The sequence below is a fragment of the Lissotriton helveticus genome, chromosome 1_2 (assembly GCF_964261635.1).
Source record: "Lissotriton helveticus chromosome 1_2, aLisHel1.1, whole genome shotgun sequence".
In the NCBI taxonomy this organism is placed as follows: domain Eukaryota; kingdom Metazoa; phylum Chordata; class Amphibia; order Caudata; family Salamandridae; genus Lissotriton; species Lissotriton helveticus.
The window spans coordinates 406,553,531-406,573,053 of NC_136058.1; positions in this window are offsets into that span (position 1 = coordinate 406,553,531).

A 19,523-nucleotide genomic window follows, 5' to 3' on the forward strand; every position below is an offset into this window, starting at 1 on the left:
CCCTGATGTTGTTGAAGGACCATCATGATAAATAATAGCTACAGTTCCAAACGTTCTTCCTGAAATTGATAACTGAGAAGCCACAATTTTTTTTTATAGAAGTTGTCAATTTCGTTCCATCAGGTCTACATCGTTGGAACATTAAAATAATATAGTGACCATAACTTTGTAAAAATAATGTGGACTGCAAATTCCTGACAATCCTGCTGAATTATCTGTGAAAATTTATTTTGACCAGAACATATGTCTAGAAGATTTCTAATTTCTGAAACACTTTCTATTTTTGCTCTATCACTGCTACATTTCTCTAACACAGAATTCGATAAACAGCACAATGTTTGATCCCGATTTTCAATAATCTGTTTTTGTAAATTTTGAAGAAAAAAAACAACATTAACTACTACATTAGCATAGCAGTTGACACAGAACTGTTTTCAAACTGAAATCCAACAACATCTTCAACAGAATCCTTTTTCTTTCTGCTTACAATTACAGTTTTATCTACTTTTTGCCTTTTTGCTAGTACCTCACGGCAATTAATCTCATGTCTTCTTTTTCGGCCTACCACACGTTTTTCAAACAGAGGATATTGAGGCAAATGTGGAGCATACTCTCTTCTTAACCTATTGTATTCTTTAACACAATCTAGATCAGCACAAATCTTTGTTTCATCACACTCAATCAAGTACATTCCTGATAAAGTTCTGACTCGTGATAATGCCACATATGCCATACCCTCTTTAAACACAGAACTTCCAATGTTCACCAAAGCACTATCTACACTTAAACCTTGAGATTTATGAAGTGTCAGTGCATATGCCAAACAAACAGGAAACTGTTTGCGGCGAACATATAAGTCTTTCACAAGCAAAAATCTAGCTGAACAACGACAAATTTGTTCTATTTCGTCAATGCCATCAAATTTAATTTTTAAAATTTCAATTCCATCTCTATTTTTGTAATTCACAAAACCAACAACATGACCCATTGCTCCATTTACCAGACCTCTTTCAACATTTAAATTCCTTCTCAAAATGATACGACAATTTAAACACACATTCAGAGTCTTTTCAAAACCAGCAGTTTTAGATATATTCTTCTCTAATGAATCCAATTTTGATTTCAAATTTTCAGACAAAATAATTGTTGCTCCCATATGCTCTATTTTATCAATAGCTTCCAGTTTCACTATCTCTTCATTTTCTAAGTTCAACATTTTGTTGTTGAACATGGAACATTCTTTCAGAGTAGGCATCAAACATATGGCAGATTTCTTCTCGTTAATTTTCTTAAAAATATTCTCTGGAAGAATGTTTTCATTTGGGTACAAATTAGAAATTAATTGTCCATGTAAAGCTTCTTTCCCATGCTGACTTATTTTTCCGATTCTTACATCTTGTAGAATATTTTTATAATCTTCATCCTTTGCCTGCCCCATATTTTGGAGTAGTTCTGCATATTTGAAATCTAACCATATATTAACGTTTCCAATGTTTCCTAGGCACTTCCTGGTATCTTCATGCGTGACCATTTTAAACACTGGTTGACCTTTCACTGGAGTCAACTGCAGTAAATCTCCAAAAACGATCATGTGTTTTCCTCCAAATAAGACATCATAGTCTGTTCTAAGAATTTCTTGCATTCTCAAATGCACAAAAGCAAGCATTACATTTGAGACCATGCTTACTTCATCAATGATAAAAAGTTTCATTTTCTTCAGGATTCTCGAAACTTCACAACACGCATCTCGAGATAGCTTGTGGTATTGCAATTTGTTATCATGCTACACTGGCAGCATCAGTAAACGATGTAAAGTAATCCCTTTAATATTATGTGCTGCCAGCCCAGTTGGAGCGGTAACAACACAAGACAGCGGTGATTCAGTCCTTTTCTGCAGATAAGTTGCAATTGCTTTAATCAGAACACTTTTTCCAGTTCCCGCTTCTCCACTCACGTACAGTCGGACAGGCTTAAATGATGTACATGAGCACTCTTTCTTCTCATGACTGAATCCATGTTCAACCTCTTCTGTGACTTCGTCATATATCTGTTTTTGCTCAAGGTTTAATTGTTTCACCAAATCTTCTAAATTAATTATATCCTCTTGAGCTTGCTCCATAGCTCTTTCCACCTCATCCATGGCAGTGGCAGCTTCATTTTGGATAATTGGTCCTCCTAGTGGATCCTGACTCAATGAAGCAGAACTCTGACTGTCTTGAGAACTGTCTCTTGCAATCTCTGCAGCAATTGTTGCTTCTTGCGCTATTTCTTCATTCAACATTTGCAGATAATTTGGAAAAACAGGACATTCTATGGTATCCTTGGTTGCATTAAAAGAGTCTTCATAACAGAGAAAATCTCCAAATAGTTCCTCTTCTTTACGCCATGGTTTAAAGAGTTGCAAAAGAGCCAAATAGTAAAATTCTCTTTTATCTGGATTTTCACAACTCAATTTTCGATGATTAATCAAACGACCTTTTTTCTGTTTCACTAAACATCCTTCACATCCAATGACAGTATATATTCCATTATTGATATCTTCTCTGATGTTCCTCTTATAAATATATCTTTGCAGAACTTCATAGAGACAAGCGTTCTCAAGGTGAGGACTTCTGTTTGGATAGTATGTATCCAACATGTTTGTCTTCAAAATATCTGTGCTTTCTGGTTCTTTCTCTGCCAAATACTGTATCTCTTGTACAGATTTAAAAACTCGGTTTCGTGTTGCAGCAAGACCTAGACTTATCCAAATGATGGTTCTAGATTTGGCATAGAGACTTGCTGATGACAATCGATCAGAACATTCATATGCTCCAATTTCTCGATGCGACAACATCTTCAGACTGTAACTATATAATTTCTTGCTTAGACTCTATTCATGTGAAATGTCCTCCCACATTTCCTTCAGTTCTGTCTTTTCTTTTTTTGTGATGTAAGACGTCACATATCGAGCCACAGCAATAGAGTTGTCAGCAACTAATTGAATATCCATGTTAGCATTCCACATGGACAAAATCACTGGGTTGTAGTCGTTGATGTACTTGGAGTCTTCGTTTCTTTTTAAATTGTATGTATTTTTTGGTGATTTCCTCGTCACAGTATGTCGCAGAGAAGACATCAAATTATTTACTCTTCCTTTAGAAATCACTGGTCGTGGAAAGCCGAAACGACATTTTGTGTAGAAATTGTCCTTGTTTCTGAATTTTCGACAACAGTACTTTCCACAACGACGGGATTGAAAGCGTAAAACTTGTTGCCTTAAACTGTTTTCTTCTGTAGTTTCCGGAACAGCACATGTTGAATACTCTTCAATGAAGCTCATCACTGTCTCATCAGAATCTGTTCCAAATTTGGGTGCATCTTTAATCCACAACAACATATGTATATGAGGAGCACCTCTCGCTTGATACTCCTTTCTCCAAAAGAAATCCAAAACCTCTCCAAGGGGAGGATTTTTTTTGTTGGTAATAAAAGACATCATAGCTTCAAATCTATGATTGAAATATCTGCATACATTCACTGGATCCAAAGAACACAGTTCTCCAGCAGTTTTGAATTCTATATTTTGAATATTTGCATTTGCCTCTCGTAGAAATTGAAGTAAGTCGTCCCATGCATACTCGGGACAGCTAAGAGTGAGGAACCATGTAGAAGTTCCTAAGTTTCTTAGCATACATTTCAATTCCCCATGACGACGGAACCAATACTCGTTTGTACCACCCTGACAAGCCATGAGATTGATTAAATGGGATTCCAAAATATTATCTTGCAGATTCACTTTCTCCATAAAGTCCCTCGCCGAAACATTTTGCAAATGTGCTCCACTTTTCAGTATATGGTTTACTGCATAAGAAAGCCCAGACAAGTCACTTTCATACAGTAGATGAAACAAATAGGGAATGCATTGACGAAACCTTGGATCTTCAGCATATAATCTTACAGTTCGGTATTCAGATGCAGGAATTTGTAGTGGTCTATGGTCATATCGTCCACCTCGACCTGTTGGAAATAAATGTGGAAAACAACGAGCTTCCAAACTTTCTTCCCATACACTAATGGGACTTCCTTTTGCTGCTTTCATTTGAAACAAGTCAATTGCATTCCCCATCACTTCTTTGGAATGCAAAGGATGAACAGTATAATGTTCATATATTTCTTCACTTCTTGATACATCAACTTTTTCAATTTGGCCAGCTGAACAATCACTGTCTTCATCTGCAGCTGTTTCCTCTGCTTCAACACATACATGTTTGTAGTACTCTTTGTTTTTGACCAAATACAACGTTGCCTTTTTGACTTTCCTAACATCCACTAAATCTTGCCAGATTTTCTTACTCTTTGTCGGAACCCCATTAACTAGAATAACCAGAGGTTCCTCTTCCACTTTCTCTACACCAATGGTATCAATATTTTTCTTGAAATCTAGAGGCAAATAAACAACTCTTCCCTTTAATCCTCTCTGTAAATCTGAAGGAGGCAATTTCCCTATCTTAGGCTCCATGCGAACAATAGCCTGAAAAGGATGGACACATTGAATCAAAATAGACTCATATGTATTTAAATCCATCAATTCAGGAGGAATGTCTACCAACTCCAGATTATTATGAACAGCTCTAGCAGGCATTCTGTTTTGATTTAATTTATCATAACAATATTTACAAATACGCTGATCAGAACTCAAATCAAAACAATTCTCCACCCACAAATAAGTAGCAAAATCCTTCCAATCATAATTATTTATTTTTTCACTTTTTACGTATAAATCAACTAATCTAGTTTGATGCTTATAATGAGTTCGTCGACAACACACACAAATAAAATTCGGCCTTTCACTTGATTTAACCTTAAACCTGTTAATTTCCTGGTCAAACTTTTCTGTACTTGAAATCTGTACATTGTCTTCCACATTACCTTGAATTTCTGTGTCAATTTCTACACTGTCCTCTTTTTCACCAAAATAAGAAATCTCAATTTCTTCACAAATCTTTTTCACATCTAATTCAGTTCCATGCAAAAGAGCACTGTTTAATTGTTTAAGCTTAAGTGCTGGACTTTTTGCATAATACAACATTCTCACTAATTTCCTCATGTTTGTATGATGCACTGCTAACATCCTAAAATGATGAAAAACACTTTGACAGACTTTTCTAGAAAGACAAGCCAGTGAATGGCCTTGCAAACCTGTCTTTTCTCTCAGTCTGCAAGGATCTAAATCTTGCAACAACTTCATTTTCTGCTTCAGACTTTTCTTACTATATGTACGTAAGAAATTACAAAACAAATCAATTGATTCCTGTTGCACACTACAAATACGACTACACTTCCAAGTGTACACTGGACCCTTAGTATGTTTCCCTAAAACTTCATCAGTTAACACCTCTTCTGGTTCTCTAGGTACAAGTTTCTCTTTTTCAATCGGACAACCGTCTTTCACCTCATATGCTCGACCACTGGTGTCAACTGCATGCACTAAATCATTCTCCTGAAAGTAACTCTCCTCATTAAAAAATGGCTCACAACTTTAACTGTGCATCCATTCTCCTGAAAAAACTTTACAAAAATTAGCCCGATTAATTACTCGTTTCCATCTACTGTTTGATTTAAAAACATCAATTGTCTTGTTAAGTGTCCTAATTCTATTGATTATTAAAATAAATAATTTTTTCTTAACTTGAAAAGCCTGATCAACAATCTTCTCTACATTTTTCTTTTTCCCATAAAAAGCAGCTCTCTGTTTGCCTTTCCTAGTGTTTTTTAACAAATTTAAAACCACCCTATTGCGAAACATTCGTATACGAATGTCTCTAAACTGATTCTGCCTTCTATTCCGATACATATTATTCTTTCCTGCTCCAGTAGTAACATTTTTTGAGGGCCTCTCCTTCCTTTTCAAAATTACTCTCTCCTTCTCTTTTTCTACATGCTGTCCAACATTTTTTTTGTTCTACATATGTTCCGTAAGAAAGTCTTAGTTATCTTACCAGGAGCTTCTTTCCTGTTTTTTGAAGTCTTTGTTGTGGAGGACTGCTGTAATTCCGATGCTGTTTTTGTTTTAAACCGTATTTCAAATTTTCTTGTTCTTTGCCTTGAGGGCATCTTTCCTTACTCTTGAAATCTTGTTTTCAATCTGTGTTAAAGAAAAAAATAGCACATTATAGACCACTATTATCAAACAACAAAGCAATGACAAAAAGCAAACAATCTAATCAGGGTTACAGATCAAGTGAGGATTCTCCAGGGGTGCAGAAGAGGTGAGACATGCATTGAAGAGTGTAGTGGAAGAGAGGTATGTACACAAGTACAAAGAAAGTGAGACCTGTGTCTACGAGTGCAGTAGGAGATAAGCTTCATGAAGTCTAGTCCACTGCACTCTTACACACAGGCTTCGCCACTTATGTTCTCCAGGAAAGGCCTCTCTCCCACTACAGTCTTGAACACAGGCCTCACCTCATCTGTCCCTCTGGACATGCCTCACCTCATCTACACAATCTACTTCCTAATCTAAGGTAACACAGGTGACATTTTTATGAAAGGATGACATATATGTATTTAATCATGCAGACACTATTTATTCCTTCTCAAAAAACTAAAAGTCATTGTTTTTCACTAAAATCGTTTTTTTAATAACATTTTAGACACACAGTGCAGGTCCTATGTACAAGCATTCAGTGTCCATGACTACAGTGGAGAGGACTAACCTCCTCTCACCTTTGGACAAGCCTCACCTCATCTCTGTCCTCTGAACAGGCATCAATGTATTGAGTATAATTGATAGTAAGTAGGTGCAGATGAGGTGACGCATGTCCAAGGGTGTAAATAAGCTGAGGCCTATCTAAGCATGCATAAACAAAAAGATTCTATCAATGTGTAGTGATTTAATTTTTATTTTTTCTATTTTAGTGGGTGGTGAAAATGTAATAAATAAACTCTCTCTTTGGGTGATAAAGATGAGAGCACAATGTGCTTTTTAAAATACCCCTCACACACTAAAAAAATCCAATAGTGTCATGCTTCATCATTGGGGTCTTCCCGTCCCTCTACGGGGCGGGGCCTGCTACGACCTGACCGACTACGCGGGAGCACTAGAGTGGTGACAAAGGCTATGTGACAGTGCAAAGTGGGTGATGTCAGTGAAGTGTAGGGACCTAATAATGTGTGGGAATCTAAAAAGGTTAAAAATCCTCTGGCTAGTGGAAAAAAACAATGTATTCACTTCCCTAGCTGGGGACGTTAAGAAGGGGGTTTTGAGGTAGAGCAATTCGCTACAACCTGGTCTACATGTTTCGTTGGCAGTCCCCTACTGCCTACTCATCAGGACCTTCTAATGGTCCCTACTAGAACAAAGCTCAGTTGCTAAGTGTAATAAGCCTGTCGTCCTAAAAACCAGCAGTAAAAATCCACTGTTAGTTTTAGCTTCAGGGCATGAGCTGGCCCCAGGGAAGCAAAAATATCAAAAATGATGACCTGAATATGGTCTTGCTGGGGCGCATGTGGTATGCCCCATGAGCTGACAATCGGTAGGTAATCACCGCGGCGCTATTGTCCGCATAATCATTTAGCCTTACTTCTACCCGTGTTGCCGCTCTGAAGAGGCTATGAGACACTTTGCACTGTCACATAGCCTTTGTCACCACTCTAGTGCTCCCGCGTAGTCGGTCAGGTCGTAGCACGCCCCGCCCCGTAGAGGGACGGGAAGACCCCAATGATGAAGCATGACACTATTGGATTTTTTTAGTGTGTGAGGGGTATTTTAAAAAGCACATTGTGCTCTCATCTTTATCACCCAAAGAGAGAGTTTATTTATTAAATTTTCACCACCCACTAAAATAGAAAAAATTAAAATTAAATCACTACACATTGATAGAATCTTTTTGTTTATGCATATCAGATTGGAGGGTGATTCTGTCAATACCTCTTCACTTCCTCTATCTAAGCATGCCAATTAGTTGAAGTCTATTCAGAGTTGCAGATGAGGTAAGGATTGTCTACGGGTGCACAAGAGGTATGGCCTCTATTGAAGAGTGTAGTAGAAGAGAGATCTGTCCACAGGTGCAAATAATTTGAGACCTGTGTCTAAGAGTGCAGTGGGGGATAGGCTTCATGAAGCCTAATCCACTGCACTCTTAGACACAGGTCTCACCACCTACGCTCTCCAAGAAAAGCCTCTCTCCCACTACAGTCTTGAACACAGACCTCACCTCCTCTGTCCCTCTGGACATTCCTCACCTCATCTCTACAATCTACTTCCTAATCTGGGTAACACAGGTGACATGATTGTGAAAAGGTCAATGTTTTTTATGTAATCATTCACACACTATTTATTCTTTCTCAAAAACGTAAAATACATTAATTTGCCCCAAAAATGTTTCAGTAGTGTAATGAAAAGCTTATACATATAACCTTTTCTCTGTTTTTCAAATGTTATTCTAAAAAAAGATTATGAGGCCTAAGCAGGAGTGCAGATGTAATGAAGCCTGTCCAAGGGAGCACAAAAGGTGAGGCTTGTGTCCAAGAGTGCAGTGGACAGGACTAAACTGGAGAAGTGTGCAAAAAAAAGATGAACCTCATTTATAAAGCCCTGCATCAGTTTTCCACTGCTGATGCGTCTCGTTTTGTGACGCATCGGTGGCATAAAACATGTGCCTTGTTGCGCCATATTTAAAAAGTGACGCATGTAGGTAGATGCGTCACTTTTTAAACCTCTGCGCCACATTATACCTCTGTCAGGTGTAATGTACACAGAGGGGTCATTTCTCCGCAGAAAGCCTCGTAATAGTGACGCAGTGAAATCAATGAGATTTCACTGCGTCACTTTTAGGACACTGTTACGTCAAAATATTGTGCCTGCCTCACAGCAGACATAAGACTGAGGCAAACGCTTTCACATGGGGCTTTCCCCATGTGAAAGGATGCATTGCTGGAGTACAAGCATTCCATTTTAGTACTGAAAACTCACGATTTTACAAAATACATTTCCTCTCTCTTGCAAACAATCCTACCGCATGTCCAAGGGTGTAAATAAGCTGAGGCTTGTCTAAGCATGCCAATTAGTTGAAGTCTATTCAGGGTTGCAGATGAGGTAAGGATTGTCTAGGGGTGCACAAGAGGTATGGCCTCTATTGAAGAGTGTAGTAGAAGAGAGATCTGTCCACGGGTGCAAATAATTTGAGACCTGTGACTAAGAGTGCAGTGGGGGATAGGCTTCATGAAGCCTAGTCTACTTCACTCTTAGACACAGGTCTCACCACCTACGCTCTCCAAGAAAAGCCTCTCTCCCACTACAGTCTTGAACACAGGCCTCACCTCCTCTGTCCCTCTGGAAATTCCTCACCTTATCTGCACAATCTACTTCCTAATCTGAGGTAACACAGGTGACATGATTGTGAAAAGGTCACTTTTTTTATGTAATCATTCACACACTATTTATTCTTTCTCAAAAATGTAAAAGACATTAATTTGCCCCAAAAATGTTTCAGTAGTGTAATGAAAAGCTTATACATATAACCTTTTCTCTGTTTTTCAAATGTTATTCTAAAAAAAGATTATGAGGCCTAAGCAGGAGTGCAGATGTAATGAAGCCTGTCTAGGGGAGCACAAAAGGTGAGGCTTGTGTCCAAGAGTGCAGTGGACAGGACTAAACTGGAGTAATGTGCAAAAAAAAGATAAACCTCATTTATAAAGCTCTGCATCAGTTTTCCACTGCTGATGCGTCACTTTTTGTGACACATCGACGGCATAAAACATGTGCCTTGTTGCGCCATATTTAAAAAGTGACGCATGTAGGTAGATGCGTCACTTTTTAAACCTGTGCGCCACATTATACCTCTATCAGCTGTAATGTACACAGAGGGGGCATTCCCCTGCAAAAAGCCTCGTAGTAGTGACGCAGTGAAATCTATGAGATTTCACTGCGTCACTTTTAGGACACTGTTACGTCAAAATCTTGCACCTGCCTAACAGCAGGCATAAGACTGAGGCAAACGCTTTCACATGGGGCTTTTCCCATGTGAAAGTATGCAATGCTGGAGTTGCGTCATTTTTGTGACACACTCCAGCAATTAGTCACTTTTGCGCTTACAGATACATCACAAATACTGACTTATCTGTAAGTAATAGAAACATGATGCGTCATACATTAAATATAATGCATCATTGGTGTCACAAGGAGTGCACAGTGAAAAGTGATGCATCACTGTTTTCATAAATAAAGCTCTCAGTGTGCTTCCTAATGTGAGGTAACACAGGTGACATGATTATGAAAGCTTCAAATTATTTTACTTAATTATGCACACATTTTGTTCTTTTTTCTCAAAAATGTAAAAGCTATTAATTTGCCCCAAAATCGATTTTTCAATAACATTTTAGAAACACAGTGCAAGTCCTATGTACAATCATTCCATTTCAGTACTGAAAAGTCACTATTTTACCAAATACATTTCCTATCTCTTGCAAACATTCCTACCAAGCATTACCCAAAAAATTAAGCAAACCAACAGCAAAGAAACTCAATCTGCTTCCCAATCTGAGGTAAAACAGGTAACATGTTTGTAAAAGATTCAAATATTTTTATTTAATTAAGCACACACTATTTATTCCTTCTTAAAAATGTTAAAGCCATGGATTTGCACTAACATCGTTTTTCAATTACCATTTTAATAACAGAACACAGGTCCTATGTACAAGCATTCATTTTCACTACTGAAAGCCATTAATTTGCCCTAAAACCGTTTTTTATTTAATATTTTATGACCAGAGCACAGATCCTATTTACAGGCATTCATTTTCACTACTAAAACCCATTGTTGTGCACTAAATTCGTTTTTCAATTAACATTTTAGAAACAGAGCACAGATCCAATATACAAGCATTCATTTTCACTACTGAAACCCATTGATTTACCCTAACATTGATTTTTAAAATAACATTTTAGATACAGAGTGCAAGTCCTATGTACAACCATTCAACTTCGCTACTGAAACATCACTATTTCACAAAATACAAATCCTCTATTTTGCAAATATAGAAACCATTTTTTTAAAAAGCATCACACAAACCAAAAGCAAAGAAAATCAATGTGCTTCTGAATCTAAACTCTCTATCTAAATGAATCATAACTCACCTTTACAAATGCTTTGGGAGATTCAGAACAGTGTCAGGTACACACACCAATATTATTTTAGCAGAGCAAAAGGTATGTTCTCCAGGCACTGCAACGATTAATGGCACAGTAAACCTCTAATTCTACACACATATTGCTCATGGTAACCAATCAAAACTCTCAGCAAGGATGTTTGACCTGTGAATACACCAGCTTATCTGGTGCAATGTTTCTTTAAATGACTGTTTTTTAACCATTCAAATGACTTCTTTCACACAACAGAACCATGCACCCTAACTTTCAGTTTTCAACTATCTGAATCCACCAATCATTGCTTGTGATTCAAGAGCACTGAAACTCCACAGTTTTTTTTTGCAAACTCCTACTATTCAAACTGCCATTTCATTCCTACACTTCATCTGACTGCACCAGAACCTCCTCTCACCATGTACTCTGTCTGGATTATTGGACATAGCTACATTCACTGGGCTCAAAGGTATGCAGCTAACAGAAATTTTCACAACCTTGATTTACCAAATGTGCACATAAAATTGATTGGCCAAAGAGGATTGAGATGTCGTCAATTGATACCATTGGTGAAAACCTTTTACCATCTGCCACACCCTAACCTCATAATTTTGCACTGTGGTGGAAATGACCTAGGCACTTTGACTGGGGTAGGTCTGGAGATGCTTTTAAAGGACACCTTTGGGCAATTGATGACACTTTTTCCACAAACTGCCATGGTATACTCCAATATATGCCAAAGACAGAAATGGAACTGGTCCAACCAATTTTGTCCACAATTTGAGAAAGCACGGAAACATGTGAATAAATCTGTTTCTGCTTACATGAGAGACTATGGAATGGGTTCAATATACAACAACAACTTGCGTTACAACATGCAAGATATCTACAGAGCAGATGGTGTGCACTCAGATGAGGGGAATAGAATATTCCTCCTGAATTTAAGACTGTGCATTGGAACCTACTTATAGGTACCTAAATTTATTTTTATTTATTTATTTACTCAAAATGATTATCTTTTTCTAACTTTTTTCACTATTTTTCACTAAAGTACGCTCCCCGGTACGCTCCCCGGTGCGCGTACCGGGCGCTCCCCCTGCGAAAACAAATTTAAAAAAAAACATTTTTGGGCCTATATGGGCCTCCTAAGACCCCCTCAGAAAACCTAGAGGGTCAGGGAGGGCCTACTGCGCCCCCTTATACCCATTCCCAACGTTGTTTGTCCTCCATTTTCTGTCTCAAATCTACCGAAACACAAAATGGAGGACTCCCGTAGCACTGCCGGAAGGCGTACCGGGGCGCGCACCGGAAAGGGCTCCCAAAAAATTTTAAAAGTTAAATTACATAAAAACCACTGGAGACACTTTCACCAAATATAGAATAGCTCATACTACATACCAGTCCCTACCATTTTCCCAAATTTGGTGGAATTCCATTGAGCCATTTAGCCTGTAGACCTCTCTAAATATCCTGAGGTAAATTACTTCACAAAAAAACATCTGAAGTGTTAGAATTTACAACCAATTCCGATTCATTATTTGTGCCCTGACGCTGTTACTACATTCTGCAGAGCTTTTCCTTTGAACTTGCCTTCAAACCCACTGCTTGCGGAACCCGCTCCGCGGGTCCCGCTGCGAGGAAGGCGGACTCCAACTTGAACGAGGGTGAGAGAGGGAAGCAGGGCTGCGAGCTGTTGCTGGCGCAGGACTACCTGTCCCAGGAGCGCCAGCAACTTCCCCAAATCAATATCAGCTGGGGCGCTCTCCCTGCCGGCTCCTCCCTCGCATTTGCCGCTTTGAAAAGCCCTTTCTTCTCTACACACCGGCGGATTCATTATTTGTGCCCTGACGCTGTTACTACATTCTGCAGAGCTTTTCCTTTGAACTTGCCTTCAAACCCACTGCTTGCGGAACCCGCTCCGCGGGTCCCGCTGCGAGGAAGGCGGACTCCAACTTGAACGAGGGTGAGAGAGGGAAGCAGGGCTGCGAGCTGTTGCTGGCGCAGGACTACCTGTCCCAGGAGCGCCAGCAACTTCCCCAAATCAATATCAGCTGGGGCGCTCTCCCTGCCGGCTCCTCCCTCGCATTTGCCGCTTTGAAAAGCCCTTTCTTCTCTACACACCGGCGGATTCATTATTTGTGCCCTGACGCTGTTACTACATTCTGCAGAGCTTTTCCTTTGAACTTGCCTTCAAACCTACTGCTTGCGGAACCCGCTCCGCGCGTCCCGCTGCGAGGAAGGCGGACTCCAACTTGAACGAGGGTGAGAGAGGGAAGCAGGGCTGCGAGCTGTTGCTGGCGCAGGACTACCTGTCCCAGGAGCGCCAGCAACTTCCCCAAATCAATATCAGCTGGGGCGCTCTCCCTGCCGGCTCCTCCCCCCCTTAGCTCTAATAGCTTATTTGAAGTTGAAGGGCCCCGCTGCGCGGGAGCGCGCGGGAGGGCGCCGGGAGAAGCCCGGGACAAGGGCGGGCCCTATGTGGCCCTCAGTGGCCGAGGTAGGCCGGGCTGGGCCCAGTTATTTTCATCGACAGTGATTATATCCTGTGTTTATTCGCCTATGGGAAATACGCCTGTTTGTTGGAGAAAGTATTTTTTTATTGAGACTGTTTTGTAACTTTCTCTGCCCTCATCGTCGGGCAGTCACTCTTGCATCTCCTGGACTATATTTTTTATTTTTAGGAAGACCATATTATTCTGTGTTTTTCCCTTCAGGAGTAATTTTATTCTTACAAGATTATTTTGTGGATACACTTGTTTAGAATATGTCTAAAAAATTACGGTCTGGTAGGGAAGTGGGTGGTATCTCTGTTGTGAACAAAGATATTAATCGCACCAGAAATAAATCTGTAAATAACCCCCCTTTGAAGGGCCAATGCCAACTCTTCGAGTTTTGGGATTTGCCCTCCCCCAAGACCGCTAATTTATCTACAAAAAAAGGTGCCTGTGCCATGGCTTTAGGGGTCCATAGTCAAGCCACTACATCCCCGCTGCCCTCTCTCGGGCAGCCCCTACTTCAACAGTCTGTGTCTGTGGCGTCTCCTCCCCGTGTCCTCTCGGAGGGGAATGATGAGAGTGAGTTCGCCTTCCCAGTACTTGACAGGGAACTCACTCATGTACAATCTATTCTACCATCCGTGTCCCAAACCCCGCCGAAGGGTCAATTGGGTGGAGATTCGTCACCACTATCCATTGACTTTGATCTCTGCGGCCGTTATGTAAGTACAGGGAAAGTGGAGTCTCTAGCCCCTATCAAATCTTCGGAGGGTGCTACTCCTTCTGGTCTATTGTTGTATAGTAGTACCCCCTCGTTGAATGGTCAGGATATGTCTGATTTGTTAAACGTTTCTGGACCCCCTGGTCTTGACCTATCTGGTATCTGTCGGCCAGGGGTAGCATGTGAAAAACCAATTTCTGAATCTATGATTGCTTTGGAACAATTACTAGCCTCTATTTTATCTCTTTTAGGGAAATTTGTTGGTAACTCGGATTGTATTTTGGAGTCTGTCACCCAAATACTGAAGTCCTTGTTACAAAAGGCATCTGAAACGAGAAGTGTCCCCCCCACTATGACTGAACATGGTTTGTCACTGGGGGAATTAAATGTGGCACCAGTGGATCTTGACAAGAAAGTGGGGACATCGGTCTTGATATCACACTCTGTAACTATGCCCCAAACTGCAGTGCCCAACTGTATTAACAACTCAGTTCTTGAGATTGTGGAGGAAGATAAATCCACATCTGGACTTAAAGCAGCTCAAGATCTTTTTCCTATTTTCATGTCTGAAAATAACAAAGAACCTATCAATGATAAACAGGAGATAAAGGTTAAAAACGGTAAACTTAGAAAGAATAAGGGGAATAAAAAGAAACCATTAAGAAAATACAAGAAGAAAAGGCAGCGTCGGATAATTTTTCAAAATTCTCTGACCACACTGGAGAATGAAGTGATAGTTTTAGATCCTTCTTCTATACCCGCTAATGCGGATATTGATATGGAAGTGAACCCCCCATTTCTACTTTTTTTAAGGTAGAAAGTGAATTGTGTCCGTCAACATCTTTGGATGGTATCCCACAAAGGGGGGGCCCCCTCCCTAGTCTCTTTCTTCCGACTACGACTGGAGGTTCCATTCAATATCAATCGGGGGCTCTTAATCCTTTGGCCTCTCCTTTCTTAGTAGTTGCTGAGAGGGGAGATCGCCTTGTTCCTGATCGCCCCGTAACAGCTGTAAAAGCTCCAGTGGAAACTCTTGAGTTAGACTTCTTACCTCTTTTTGACGGGGACTTGCCCTTAAATAGAGCTTGGCTCCTTAAACGTTTTAATGAGATAGAAAGTCTCCGTCATATCCAAACTAGGGACATTGAGTTAGTTTCCCTATTTGGTGAAGTTAAGGTAACGAGTATAAGGGTTAAATTTTATTCACCTATCATTGTAAATTTGATATTAGAGCAAGCTGAGCACTTTCAACGTACAGGTATTGATATTCTTCCGATTTTCAAGCTTGGTAATACAAACCTGTTTTCTGGGGAGGTATTCAGAGGAGAGGAGCAAAATGGTGCAGCCTCTCCCCTTAGAGACCTGAGGATTTGGGTATCCAAGGGAAAACGCTCGGTCTCCCAAGTAAAGCCACTTCCGCTGACTCAGAACTCCTCCATTTCAGAGGACAATAATCGGTGGAACTGGCTGCAAAGTGCCTTATCTACAAGAACTAAAGATAATCCCAGATTGTTTCAACATCTTTAACACCTCATTAAATATCATTTCCTGGAACGCGGCAGGGATTCACAGTAGCCCAGAGAAATTTGACTTTTTATATTCCCTGGGAGCTGAGGTGATCTGTTTACAGGAAACGTGGTGTATTAATACGTTGAAGGTTTCTAAGGACTATTATGCCCTGGAAGTGCCTGCTGTCCCCTCCAAGAAAGGCCATGCTAGGGGGGGCATTGCTTGTTTACTATCAAACAAAATGCAATGGAGATTTTCTCACTATATTGATCCAAGCAAATTGTTCCATGCTATAACCATTGATAATTTGTTTAACAACGGCATAAAGTCCCCTATTGTGATTTTGAATGTTTATATTCCTCCTGAGGAGTGTTTTAATGTGATATTAAAGCAGGTATTTCAATATATTGTTTCTATCAAGAATGTCCCATCTCCTCCGGAAATTATGCTGGTGGGAGACCTGAATTGCAAAATCTCCAATGTTAGTTTGGAACACTTTAGGAATAAACCTAAGGAAGAGGCTTATTTTATTCCTCAATCACTCTTCCCTGATAAATTAGTGACAAATAAACGTGGGAAGATTTTGCTAAATGAACTAGCGGCCGTCGACGGACTCATATTAAATGGGAGATTACCGTCGGATGTGCCTGCTAAATTTACTCATAAGTCTCCCTTTGGGTCTTCTATCCTAGATTATGTAATCACAGACTATGGTTTGTTTCCTTCTATTCTGGACCTTAAGGTCATAGCTACCTCTCTGAGTGATCATAGCATATTGTTTGTAACCATTTCTTTAAATCCTTTGACAATCGCACCTTGGTCTATGCACGGTAGTGATGCGGCCTTCCATGTTTCTTCTGGTAGGTGCTTTTGGAATCCTTCTGCCATTAATGGGGTGCAGGATTTTTTATCCGATACCCTATTAGTTTTAGATGAGTGGCGTGGGAATGAAATGGTTTACTTTGCAGAATTTATGCGAAAAATTACCTCGTATGCAAAAAAAAAGCCCCGACCCAAAAACGGAGTGGTGGTCCCCAGTATTTTGCGTAGCCTGAATGTGGAAATAAATCAATTAGTCCGTGAACAATATCTTGACAGAGTCATGGATCGTGGAAAAGAAATTTCCAGGTTAAAAAGAAAGAGAAGTAGACTCCGGCAAAAAATAAAAAAGGAAGGGGAGGATAAGGTATGGATTAGCCTGAGGGAAGCAGTTGTGCAAGGCAGGATCAGAGAATTTTGGGCAATAATCGGTAGGGGGTGTGGCTCTCGAGTAAGCCCATCTCCTATCGCTATAGCGGAAGAGGTATGGACTACCTATATTCGGGATCTCTACTCAGGGAATGGGAGTTTAATTATTGATATTACTAACGGTGCTACCATTGGTAATGATTCTGACAGCGGTGCCACTTCTGTGGGTCTTAGTAATTACCCCGCTGAAAAAGAAATCGAGACGGCTATAAAAACTATGCGCGTCTCAGGGGCAATGGGCCCAGATGAACTCCCAATGACGGTTTTGAAATCTGATCCTGCAAGGTGGAGCAAAATCTTGTATCCGCTGTATAGAGCCTGTTTTTTGTCTAAAATGGTACCTGCCTCTTGGAGGGGAAGCATCTTGGTCCCTATTTTTAAGAAGGGTACTAGGGATAGTCCTAGTAACTACCGTCTGATTGCGCTCCTCGACTCTATCGGAAAGGTATTTGCGAAATGTATTTTAACATCCCTCTCCGAGTGGGTTGAGGAGAACAATATTCTGCCAATAGAACAGACCGGTTTCCGTAGGAACCACGGTACGTTAGATAACCTTACAGCCCTTCATGTGGTAACAAATAAGTATGTTCAGGTGAGAGGAGGGGTTGTGTATGCCGCCTTTATTGATTTTTCCACAGCGTTCGACAAAGTTGATCGTGGAACGCTGTGGAGAAAATTGGCAGCGCTTGGGCTCCCACACTATTTGTTGGAGTTGGTGAAGGCTTTACACACAGAGACCTGGTGCAGGGTCTTGTTGGGGGGCGAAAGGGGGTTATCTGATACAATTTTAACTTCGAATGGCCTTAAACAAGGCTGTTTATTGGCTCCCCTTCTGTTCTCCTTATATACGGCAGACTTACCTGCCGCCTTGGCTGCCGGGGAGGGCATTGCCCCGGTGGTGGGGGGGGCACCGATTTCTTGCATGATGTATGCCGATGATGTTCTTATCCTTGACTTAACACCTAAGGGATTAGCAAATCGGCTTCATGCTTTGCATTCTTTTGCGGCAGCCCATGCCATGAAGATCAACATTACCAAAAGTAAAGTCATGTGTATAGCTGGCAAGAAGAGGTGCCGATCTGTAGATTATGGTTGGTTTATTGGGGATCAAAAACTGGAGGTGGTAAAGTTCTATACTTTTCTAGGGAAAATTGTTACAGCTAACTTGAGTGAGAAGCTCCATATAGAGCATTGTACACGCAAAGCTATTGCCCATGGCAAAGGTTTAAATGCCCTATACCATGCAACGGGGAAACGGCACTTTCCAAGTTTATTGGAAGTATATAGATCCAAAATCCCCGCTACAATACTGTATGGTATCGAACTTATTGAGGTGAAAAAATTGGACTTTTGCCATAAGATCGAGGGGAAGCTCCTAAGATCTCTTACTTCCTTAAATACTGCGTGCTCGCTGGCAGCCTGTAGGCTCGACTTTGGGCTTAGGAGTAGTTGGGTCCAGGGATTATGTGCCCTTGTAAGATGGGTGGCTTGCCTTGCTAGAGCTGAAGTAGGGACAATGAGAGCTCTCGTCAGAAACGAATTGTTGGGTAATTTTAATGAGTTCTCTCAACTTGTTTGTAATTTTAGAAAAGCTGTAACTTTGTTAAATCTAGATGAAACTACTCTTTTCCTGTACTCTCCATCACAGTTAAAGTCGGTGTTGAAAGCAGCCTCGTGGGACCTATGTTTTTTTTCTGATAAAAAATCAATTTGTGAAAAAAGGAATGTAGTTCGCCTCATTGATTCTTATCAGTTGAAACAACCTCAACCCTATGTTTTATGGCCCCTACCCCATGGTATACGTAGATTTTGGTTTCTTCTACGCTACGATTTAATACCTCTTAACCGATTGTTATCTAAATGGAATGGTTCATCTCCTCTGTGCAATTTATGTAAAGTGAACATTCAGGACTGTATGCATGTGTTACTGATCTGCCCTGCACTTCGTAAATTGCGCTTCAGATGGTTAAAAACTATCTGTCTTCGTCTGGGCATTGTCACATTGAATGGCTTCCTCTCTGCACTTTATTGTCCTCCCAATGAAATGTTCTGCTTTCATATTTTTAATTTTTTTAAAGGCTTCCTTGTTATTTATTAATGTGTTCCGGGAGATGTTTCGACGTTCCGACTTTGTGTAGTTTTTGTGCACATGTTAGTATTGTATTTATCTTAGGGTTTTTCAAATGGTATATGTTTTGTGCTTGCTTTTTCTTCCTTTTGTAAATGTATTTGCTGTGTGTTGAAGTTTGTACACTTTTATGTGGCCCTCTTTTGAGAGCCAAAACATAATAAATAAAATTGAATACAACCAATTAAAATGTTAATTTCATTTTCTACTATTATTTCATGACATTTGATTGGTTATGTACATGAATATATATAAAGAAAGAGAGGGAAACACAGCCATTTTGACTACTACTTCCTG